This window comes from Oncorhynchus tshawytscha, linkage group LG17, assembly GCF_018296145.1.
Source record: "Oncorhynchus tshawytscha isolate Ot180627B linkage group LG17, Otsh_v2.0, whole genome shotgun sequence".
Lineage (NCBI taxonomy): Eukaryota > Metazoa > Chordata > Actinopteri > Salmoniformes > Salmonidae > Oncorhynchus > Oncorhynchus tshawytscha.
Window position 1 is genome coordinate 23,421,128 of NC_056445.1, and position 10,161 is coordinate 23,431,288.

Genomic DNA, 10,161 nt, shown 5'->3' on the forward strand with positions numbered 1-10,161 from the left:
GGTGGCTATTTGAAGATAAAATAAAATATATTTTGATTTGTTTAACACTTTTTTTGGTTAGTACATGATTCCATATGTGTTATTTCATAGTTTTGGTGTCTTCACTATTATTCTACAATGTAGAAAATAGTTCAAATGAAGATAAACCTTTGAATGAGTAGGTGTTCCCAAACTTTTGACCGGTAGTGTGTATGGCAACGGCTGTATCATCCATCCCCAATCTTCAGAGGCAACAAAGGAAGTCACAAATGTCTTTGTTATTGCTTCACTAAATGTCATGGCCTTCCTACAATGCATATACAGTATATACAAGCCTTTGAATTTCAGAGCGCCAACACACACATTGGAAAGTCACATCTCTGCATTAGATACAGCTCTAATGGCCATGGAAACCAATCATATCCAAAGGAAAAGGATTTGTTTGCCCATGTTACAGTTCCTGCAGTGCAATTTCATGGTAACAGAGTGATGCTGAGACTAAAATGTATGTCAAACAAAAACCAGTAATTGTAAAGTTACACAAACCATACAGCTCATTGGATGACTTATAACAATTTCCACATCATTTTTTTACAAAAACACATTTACTTGAAGAACTTTGGTAACAGAATGGCGGCACCAACAGCACCAACAGTCGTTGTTAACAAATGTTGCATCAGCAATGTTCTAGTAAAGGTTTTCTGTTGTTGTGTGGAAATCATTAAAAGTAGTCCTTGTGCATATGGTTTGTTTAACTTTACAGTCATTGGTTTTTTGTATGACAGATTTGAAAGAGTCTCAGCATCACTCCGTTACCAACTGCATGGGTGTGCTGTGGGTCCGGTTTGGACGTTTGGTTGGTAGAACACACTTTTGAGGTCAGGGAATTCAATATTCATTACCAAGGTGCAGGTAGCCCAAATAGATGAAATATGAGTACTCCAAATTCCCCTGAAACCTCCTTCCTTAAAGCCCGGAGCGCACTGTTGTAAGAGGTGGTGGCCATCTTGGTTTTAATCATTTGCAGCCTGTGGTGTGTCAAAGGTGAAGGGTCAGAGTTGATCTGGTAAATGCTGCTGTACCTGCAATTATATTCAGTGGTGTCGTGGGAACATGTTTTTTTTGCTGAATCTTCCCAACACATTGGTTTACAAGGTGCTGGGAAATATGGGTTGTTTCCCCTTGTTCATTTTGGGGGGCATTTTGTCTTACTACTATTGTTTTTTTATTCCCTACTAGAATATGTCACAACATTTTGACTATGTTATCATAAGAAGTTTTGGTTCTCTTGAATTGGTGAACATTTATCATGTGTGCTTTTCCGCTTGTTGTGCAGAAAACTCGGAGTCAGACCTCTTTCTCTCTCTCTCTCTCTCTCTCTCCCTCTCTCCCTCTCTCTCTCTCTCTCACTCTCTCTCTCTCTCTCTCTCTCACTCTCTCTCTCTCCCTCTCTCTCTCTCTCTCTCTCTCTGTCCCTCTCTCTCTCTCTCCTCTCTCACCACCTCCTTGAAGAAAGCATTGATGCTAGTCTTCGTACTTAATTCCCCACGTACTGAAAACAAACAGTAACAATGTCTGACACGACCATCTGTAGGTTATAAAGGACTATCTCTGGACACTAAAATAAAAATGGTCAATTCCAGACTGACTGTTGGCTGTGAAGTTGATACTGAGCCCAGAAAAAGAAAAGGCCAGTCTAAATGATGTTCAGTAGACCATTGACAGCTACATTCTGTAATGTGTAGAAGGACCAGACAGCAACTTGTGAGCGCAGCCTCTACAGTAACACAGGGCCTGACTTTGGACTGAACTGAAACAGGCCGGTCAAAAAGGCCCTGGAAAACGAGAGGAGAGAGAGTCCTCTAGGCCGGCAGGGAAACGGAGAGAGCGAGGGAAGAGAGAGAGTCCTCTAGGCCGGCAGGGAAACGGAGAGCGAGGGGAGAGAGAGAGTCCTCTAGGCCGGCAGGGAAACGGAGAGCGAGGGGAGAGAGAGAGGAGTGCGAGAGACGTGGATGAGGCACTGGCCCTCAGGGTTAGCTGGAGAGAGTGAGGGAAAATATCACTGTGTGTGAGAGAGAGAGAGAGAGAGAGAGAGAGAGAGCTGACTCGCCTCCTCGGCCTTCACAGAGGTTCTTTATGAGTTCACGTCCCGGCCTGTCTCAGCACTCACACTCGAAATTCCACCGAGGTTTGTGGACAGGATGGCAGTGAGTTACGACTGCAAGGAAAACCTTCATTCAATGCGCACACACACACACTTGCAGACACACACACTTAAACACTGACTCACACAAACACCACCCTCACAGAGAAACACACACAGCTAACACACCTATCTTTCAGAAAGAACCCTGAGCCTCTATTTTTGGGATGAGTGCCGATTAAAATAAAAACAAAACAGCTTACAGCTTTAGTCATAAATCCATTCTTTGTTGATATGAGGTAGAGAGCCGTCTAAATGTGGTTTCATACCTCTGCTATTTATTACAGCACACTTTCTACTCTTTATTGGTGCATAGAGAAAGGTCTGGAATCTGTCAGTTTTCAGAATGTCATGAAACCATGACAACGCATGGCAACGGTGAAAGAGGGACTATACTAAAGACAGAGGCTTGCTTTTATACACGCCAGCACACAGTGTGTGTGAGTGTGTGCTGCCTACAGACTGCCTCTGTGTTTTGCTTGGCTCTGCTTTGGGCATTCCTGATATTCAGTGATTTGACAGTTTTTTTTATTCTTCCCAATAGCCGGAAGCAAAGCTGATTTATTTTTGACAGACTTACATACACAAAATTAGCAGTGAGACTAATTTGTGCAAAACTGAAGAGCCAAAAGTACAATCAATCACTGTAAACTGAAATTCAGGCAAAATTGACCCAGTGTTACTAGATCAAAATATGAATAGACCCATTGCCAAATATAATATCTCCAATCTCTTCAACCTGCTGATTCCAATCCAGGGTGCCAATTTCCCCGTCACCACAATGGTTACTAGAAGAGATCAAAACACTTGGTACAACGCGCTAACAATCCAATTAAAGGATCCAATCAAGAACGTGAGTAACTTCATCCCTAAAAAGTATGTCAACCACTGCTCTGTTCAGTATGAAATTTGACATCGGATCAAATGTTAAGGTCCCAATTGAGGACATGCCAAAGTGCCGTCTCTACTCTTCGAAGTCCCCTGCTGTCACCACAATTACCAAGCCAGTTGTGCACTAAGCAAGAAATAGGGAAACACTTAATAAATAAATAAATATATTTACTTGATATGATCAGACACTAGACATCCAAACCAACAATAGATGTTCAAATCCCAAAGCAATAAAAAAATGGAATATCAAAACCTCTATCAGCAATTAGCCAACGTGTCCATGCACTGCACAAACCCCCGTGAACAGCACTTTTTAGAGGGGTTCATTTTGCTAGTGCCTTGCAAATCCTGCATACTAAAACCCATAGCCCATAGTGAAGATAGCACCCAGAAGGCTTACCTCTGTCTCCTGTTTTCTTGAATGGTCCCTTCAGCCGTGATGGAGATGCTGAGGGCTAGGGGACCTGGCCAATGGTAAGAGGTTGCTCAGGGTGCCGGGAAGAGAGAGGGTGGGTGTGTATAGGTGTGTATGTGTGGGTGTGTAGGTGTGTATAGGTGTGTAAGTGTAGGTGTGTGTAGGTGTGTGTGCTCTGGCAGACCAGAGCAGTGTGCCCTTCCTCGTGTGTGTGAAGGTAGGCACTGAGAACGATCAGAGGGAAGCGGACTGCTTTTGGTCACTCGGACTTGGGCTGTGCACCCACCCATGAACACTTTTCACGCACACACACACACACACACACACACACACACACACACACACACACACACACACACACACACACACACACACACACACACACACACACACACACACACAGAACCTGCTATAACAACAGACACCAGATAGACACAGAGAGAGAGAGAGATAGAGAGAGAAAGAGAGGGACAGAGAGAGAGAGAGAAGCACCCAAATGGACAAAATATCTTAATCCCTAACAAGAGTAGCCCTTATTTTTCTAGAGGGGTGTGTGGCTTAATCAGACCTGCAGTGTGACTCAGAAATGTTTGTCTTCCTTTTCACAAGGTGAAACTCTGGCATGTGCGGCTTTCATGTGTGGTGAGGAATCTACGGGGCCCCAGAACACAATGGGGCCTCTGTGAGGAGCCTCAGAGGAAGTCCCTGCCTGGAGGAGAACGGCCTCAGCTCTCCATACACTGGTATAACTCAGCTACGTTTCCTCCTAACCACAGGTCAGTTTTATCTTCAATTTCTATTGTTCAAGACTTGGACTGGGAAATCAAATCCTGTATCTGTGGTTAGGTCTTTGTACAGCACAGTCAAGGCCCAATGCAGGCAGAGGTTGGGATTAAATGCAGATCCAGGGTCAACTCACTCAATTCTAATTCCTAATGTTAAACCGATAGGAGGGAAATACAAACTGACCTAGGACCTGCTATTCCGACTTCCAAATCAAATCAAATCAAATCAAATTTTATTTGTCACATACACATGGTTAGCAGATGTTAATGCGAGTGTAGCGAAATGCTTGTGCTTCTAGTTCCGACAATGCAGTAATAACGAGCAAGTAATCTAACTAACAATTCCAAAAAAAACTACTGTCTTATACACAGTGTAAGGGGATAAAGAATATGTACATAAGGATATATGAATGAGTGATGGTACAGAGCAGCATAGGCAAGATACAGTAGATGATATCGAGTACAGTATATACATATGAGATAAGTATGTAAACCAAGTGGCATAGTTAAAGTGGCTAGTGATACATGTATTACATAAGGATGCAGTCGATGATATAGAGTACAGTATCAACGTATGCATATGAGATGAACAATGTAGGGTAAGTAACATTATATAAGGTAGCATTGTTTAAAGTGGCTAGTGATATATTTACATCATTTCCCATCAATTCCCATGATTAAAGTGGCTGGAGTAGAGTCAGTGTCATTGACAGTGTGTTGGCAGTAGCCACTCAATGTTAGTGGTGGCTGTTTAACAGTCTGATGGCCTTGAGATAGAAGCTGTTTTTCAGTCTCTCGGTCCCAGCTTTGATGCACCTGTACTGACCTCGCCTTCTGGATGACAGCGGGGTGAACAGGCAGTGGCTCGGGTGGTTGATGTCCTTGATGATCTTTATGGCCTTCCTGTAGCATCGGGTGGTGTAGGTGTCCTGGAGGGCAGGTAGTTTGCCCCCGGTGATGCGTTGTGCAGACCTCACTACCCTCTGAGAGCCTTACGGTTGAGGGCGGTGCAGTTGCCATACCAGGCGGTGATACAGCCCGCCAGGATGCTCTCGATTGTGCATCTGTAGAAGTTTGTGAGTGCTTTTGGTGACAAGCCGAATTTCTTCAGCCTCCTGAGGTTGAAGAGGTGCTGCTGCGCCTTCCTCACGATGCTGTCTGTGTGAGTGGACCAATTCAGTTTGTCTGTGATGTGTATGCCGAGGAACTTAAAACTTGCTACCCTCTCCACTACTGTTCCATCGATGTGGATGGGGGGTGTTCCCTCTGCTGTTTCCTGAAGTCCACAATCATCTCCTTAGTTTTGTTGACGTTGAGTGTGAGGTTATTTTCCTGACACCACACTCCGAGGGCCCTCACCTCCTCCCTGTAAGCCGTCTCGTCGTTGTTGGTAATCAAGCCTACCACTGTTGTGTCGTCCGCAAACTTGATGATTGAGTTGGAGGCGTGCATGGCCACGCAGTCGTGGGTGAACAGGGAGTACAGGAGGGGCTCAGAACGCACCCTTGTGGGGCCCCAGTGTTGAGGATCAGCGGGAGGAGATGTTGTTGCCTACCCTCACCACCTGGGGGCGGCCCGTCAGGAAGTCCAGTACCCAGTTGCACAGGGCGGGTCGAGACCCAGGGTCTCGAGCTTGATGACGAGCTTGGAGGGTACTATGGTGTTGAATGCCGAGCTGTAGTCGATGAACAGCATTCTCACATAGGTATTCCTCTTGTCCAGATGGGTTAGGGCAGTGTGCAGTGTGGTTGAGATTGCATCGTCTGTGGACCTATTTGGGCGGTAAGCAAATTGGAGTGGGTCAAGGGTGTCAGGTAGGGTGGAGGTGATATGGTCCTTGACTAGTCTCTCAAAGCACTTCATGATGACGGATTCCACCCAGGCCGGAGCAGTAGACACAGACAGGAAGTACCTTACTAGTGGTTTTCTGGCCTCAATTTTCACTCGACCCCCCAAACCTATCTCTTTCTTTCTCCCAAGTAACTGGAGCTTTTGCTGAGTGAGGGAAATTGAACTATGCTAGAATGCTGGGAATCATTTAGAATCGTTGGGAATCGTGCTACACCTGCTACCAGGAATGGTGACATACACTAAGTGTACAAAACATTAGAACACCTTCCTAGTATTGAGTTTCACCCCTGTTGCCCTCAAAGCAGTGTCGATTTGTCAGGGTATGGACTCTACAAGGTGTTGCAAGTATTCCACACGGATGCTGGTCCATGTTGACTTCAATGTTTCCCACAGTTGTGTCAAGTTGGCTGGATACACACAGGAAACTGTTGAGCGTAAAATGACCAGCAGCATTGCAGTTCTTGACTTACACAAACGGGTGCACCTGGCACCTACTACCATACCCCGTTCAAAGGCACTTAAATCTTTTGTCTTGCCCATTTATACTCTGATTGGCACACACACACAATCCATGTCTCAATTGTCTCAAGGCTTAAAAATCTTTCTTTAACCTGTCTCCTCCCCTTCATCTACACTGATTGAAGTGGATTTAACAGGTGACATCAATAAGGGATCATAGCTTTCAGCTGGATTTACCTGGTCAGTCTATGTCATGGAAAATGCAGTTGTTCGTAATGTTTTGTACACTCAGTGTATAGCTATGGTCTGGTGGAGTTCTGATTTTACTAACCCCAGCATGATTCTGAGAAGGGATTGGTTTATGATGGTGGTTAATTGACTCATATTGTACTGTTACCAGCTAAAATATGAAGCTACAATCAATTAAAAACACCAACCATGAAAAGGAAAGAGAGATTTAGAGAGGGGGAGAAAGTTCTGAAGGCGATATGAAGCGAGAGTAATTGATCACAACTGACATGAGGAATGCTTGCTTCTGGCACACAATAACAATCCCTGTCAATTCTTGCACACTGTTGCATTACTAAGTGTGTTCGCCACTGTTGTGGTATTCCTGCAAGAATAGTACTCTGACTGTACTGTCGATTCCATCGGTCACCAAACATTGGCTATAGCAGAATGGTGGAAATGAGTCCTGAGAGAGATCATAAAGTGACAACACCTTCATGATATCATTACCAGGCCAGCGGCTTGAGACTCAGTGTTTTCTCTGGTCTTCCTCTGGCACGGCTTCCTTGGTGCATATGGGAGTGCATTCTGGGAGACTTTAGCTCTCCAACTATTAAGCAGTAAGTCATAGAGACTACCTCAAATATGCACTCAAAGAATGTGTGGTTTCTAGGACTCTGTGTGAGTGTGATTGAGTCTCTTTCTGTCTGTTTGTGTCTGTCTGTGTGTGTGTGTTTGTGAGTGTGTCTATAGAAGGGAAGGTGATTAATGCAACATATTTCTTCCTTCGTTTAATGTTTTTCCAGAAAACGTTTTATTTATATTATTGACTGTATAAGGAATTCACAACTTAACATATTCTTAACAAAATGTAAGCATTCCAAAATTGCTTTGGCATTTCTGAAATACGTAAGATGACTGCAAAAAGGTTGACCCATTGAGTACAAAATGGAACTTCACATTTGAGACAGTGATCAAGAATTCAGTGAATTCAGTGAAAAACAGACAATGAAATAAATTAGCTAAATGTGAAAGAGCAAACAATTGCATGTTTGTGTGGACTAGCATGTGTCTAAAGTTAGCTCAACATATTCATATTCACAGAGAACTTGAAAATAAAATTATTAGCATTTAATTTGGTTTCAAGTCTGATATCATCAATTCAAGTTATTCTGTCAGAGAGGAGCAGTATAAAATGTTTCAAAAGTATTATTTTGGTATTCACAAAAGATGAACTTCCATTTAAAGAAAGAGAATGGGGACAATGAGTCATCAGAAGATTCAACATGCCTTAAATACATACTGTTTATAAACAATATTCCTCTTAACTTGTCCCAATCACATTGTCATAGTAAATTATTGTCTTTTTTAGAGTTTTGGAAAAACACCATTTCAAGGTTTTCTACCATTTTCAGGCCAAAGTGTGTTGTATTGAAACAGCACACTCAGACAGTTGCATTAAGCACTTGTGACTATAGGACGAACATAAGGCACAACTAGTGGTCAAAAGACAGTAGTGCAGTCCAATTACACTATCTACAGATTGTCAGGTGACCTTCACCCAACAAGGTTGAGGTCAATTCCATTCCCATTCTACCAATTCAGGAGACTCAATTCAACAACTGAAAATGGCCCATTATTTTCTATTGACCAATTCATTGCATTAATTCTTAAATTGACCGAGTTTGGTTTGACCCCAACCCTGGCGTCTAATATGTGGTTCTCAACATAAGTATGCAAATGAGTAGTCCACAGATCAAAAATCCATATAGATTAGCATAGTCACTTCCATTCGTTAATAATCATCTGCCCTTGGATCCGGGAAACTATAGCTAGATGCGATTGGCTGGTGGAAGTGTATTTTTATATGACGATGGACCTGAGGAGACGGAAGCACATCATGAGGTCTCTGGGTATTGGTGGCTTGACCTCATTGCCATCGAGGCGGAGGTAGCGGAGTTTAGGAGCGGTCTCAGTGACATAGCCCTCCAGAGCATCAGCCGACACAGGGCAGATATCAGATCCATTCACACCTGCAATTGCAAATATACCATCTTAGCAAAACAGTCATACAACTCATCAAAAACATTTTCCACTGATTATAATAATATAATTATCTGGATTTTAAACCAATCATCAGTTAACCATCCAGGCAGTCAATCAATGTATCAATGAAACTAGAACAGTGTCAAAAACATACTCTTAATCTGGTTGTGGTCCAGGTGGAGGTGTTCCAGGCCTGAGGGGATCATAGGAACCTGAGTTAGCTGGTTATGGGACAACTGCAGGTCCAGGATGCTGGACATGTTGAACACGTTCTTGGGCAGCCCGCCGTTTCCCAGCTTGTTGCGGTTGAGCCTGAGGAAGGCCACCTTGGGTAGACTCTTAAAGTAGTCAGCGGGGATCTTCTCAATGGCGTTGTTGTCCAGGAAGAGCTGGGTGATGGTGATGGGGAGGCCCAGGGGCATGGTGGTAAGCTGGTTCTTGGCCAGGTTGATCTGGACCAGGTTGCTCAGGCCCTTGAGGCTCACCTCGGTCACTGCGTCATCCTGGAGCTTGTTCCCCCTGCAGTTCCAGCAGTGTCATCCGATCCAGACCTGAGAACACCCCGGCGGGGATCTTGGAGATGCGGTTGCGGGAGAGGCGCAGCTGCTCCAGGCTGGAGGGCAGGTTGGCTGGGACGGAGCTCAGCAGGTTGTCATCCATGTAGAGGTGGACCAGGCGGAGCATGGCGGCCAGGGCACCCTCCTCCATGCCCTCGCTGGTGATGCGGTTGCGGTTGAGGTTGATCCAGCGCAGCTGCGTGGCGCGTTGGGAGAGCATCTGTTGACAGTACGTCGATGAGGTTGTTCTGCAGGTACAGATACCAGGTGTGTGGGGATGGTGGGGATGCGCTTCAGAGCCTTGTTGTCGCAGTAGACGGCGTTGGGGAAGCTGGGCGGGCAGCGGCACTCTTGGGACAGGCCTGTAACTGGGCCATAGTCTTCGTAGGACATGTCCGGGCTCTGGGCCAGAGCGGGACCGACCAGAAGGAGGACGGAGTAAAGGCCAGGAGAAGCGCCATCTTAACACTCAGCCTGGGGTAGAGGAGAGAGAAAACACATGAGATGAGACTGACTCTTATGCAAAACACAGACACAGATACAGGCACAGACACAAACCCCGAAGACAAGATCAAGAACATGGTTGAACAAACACACCGACCCAAATACACAGATGATGATCTCTACATGTTCCAAGATAGCTCAACATGGACCGGCTTGAGAACTACAGGTAGGTGTTAGCACTTCATTGTGACCTATCCTGTTTTTTTTATAGGAGAGTCTCGTTTCCTCTCACCTTATTTTAGA

The 10,161-nt window shown here is 44.7% G+C and overlaps 1 pseudogene; it reads right to left on the reverse strand.

The window, feature by feature from the left end:
- Nucleotides 1-8,674: 8,674 nt before the first annotated feature.
- LOC121839760 lies at nucleotides 8,675-9,791 on the reverse strand (annotated as a pseudogene).
- Between the last annotated feature and the right edge of the window lie 370 nt (nucleotides 9,792-10,161).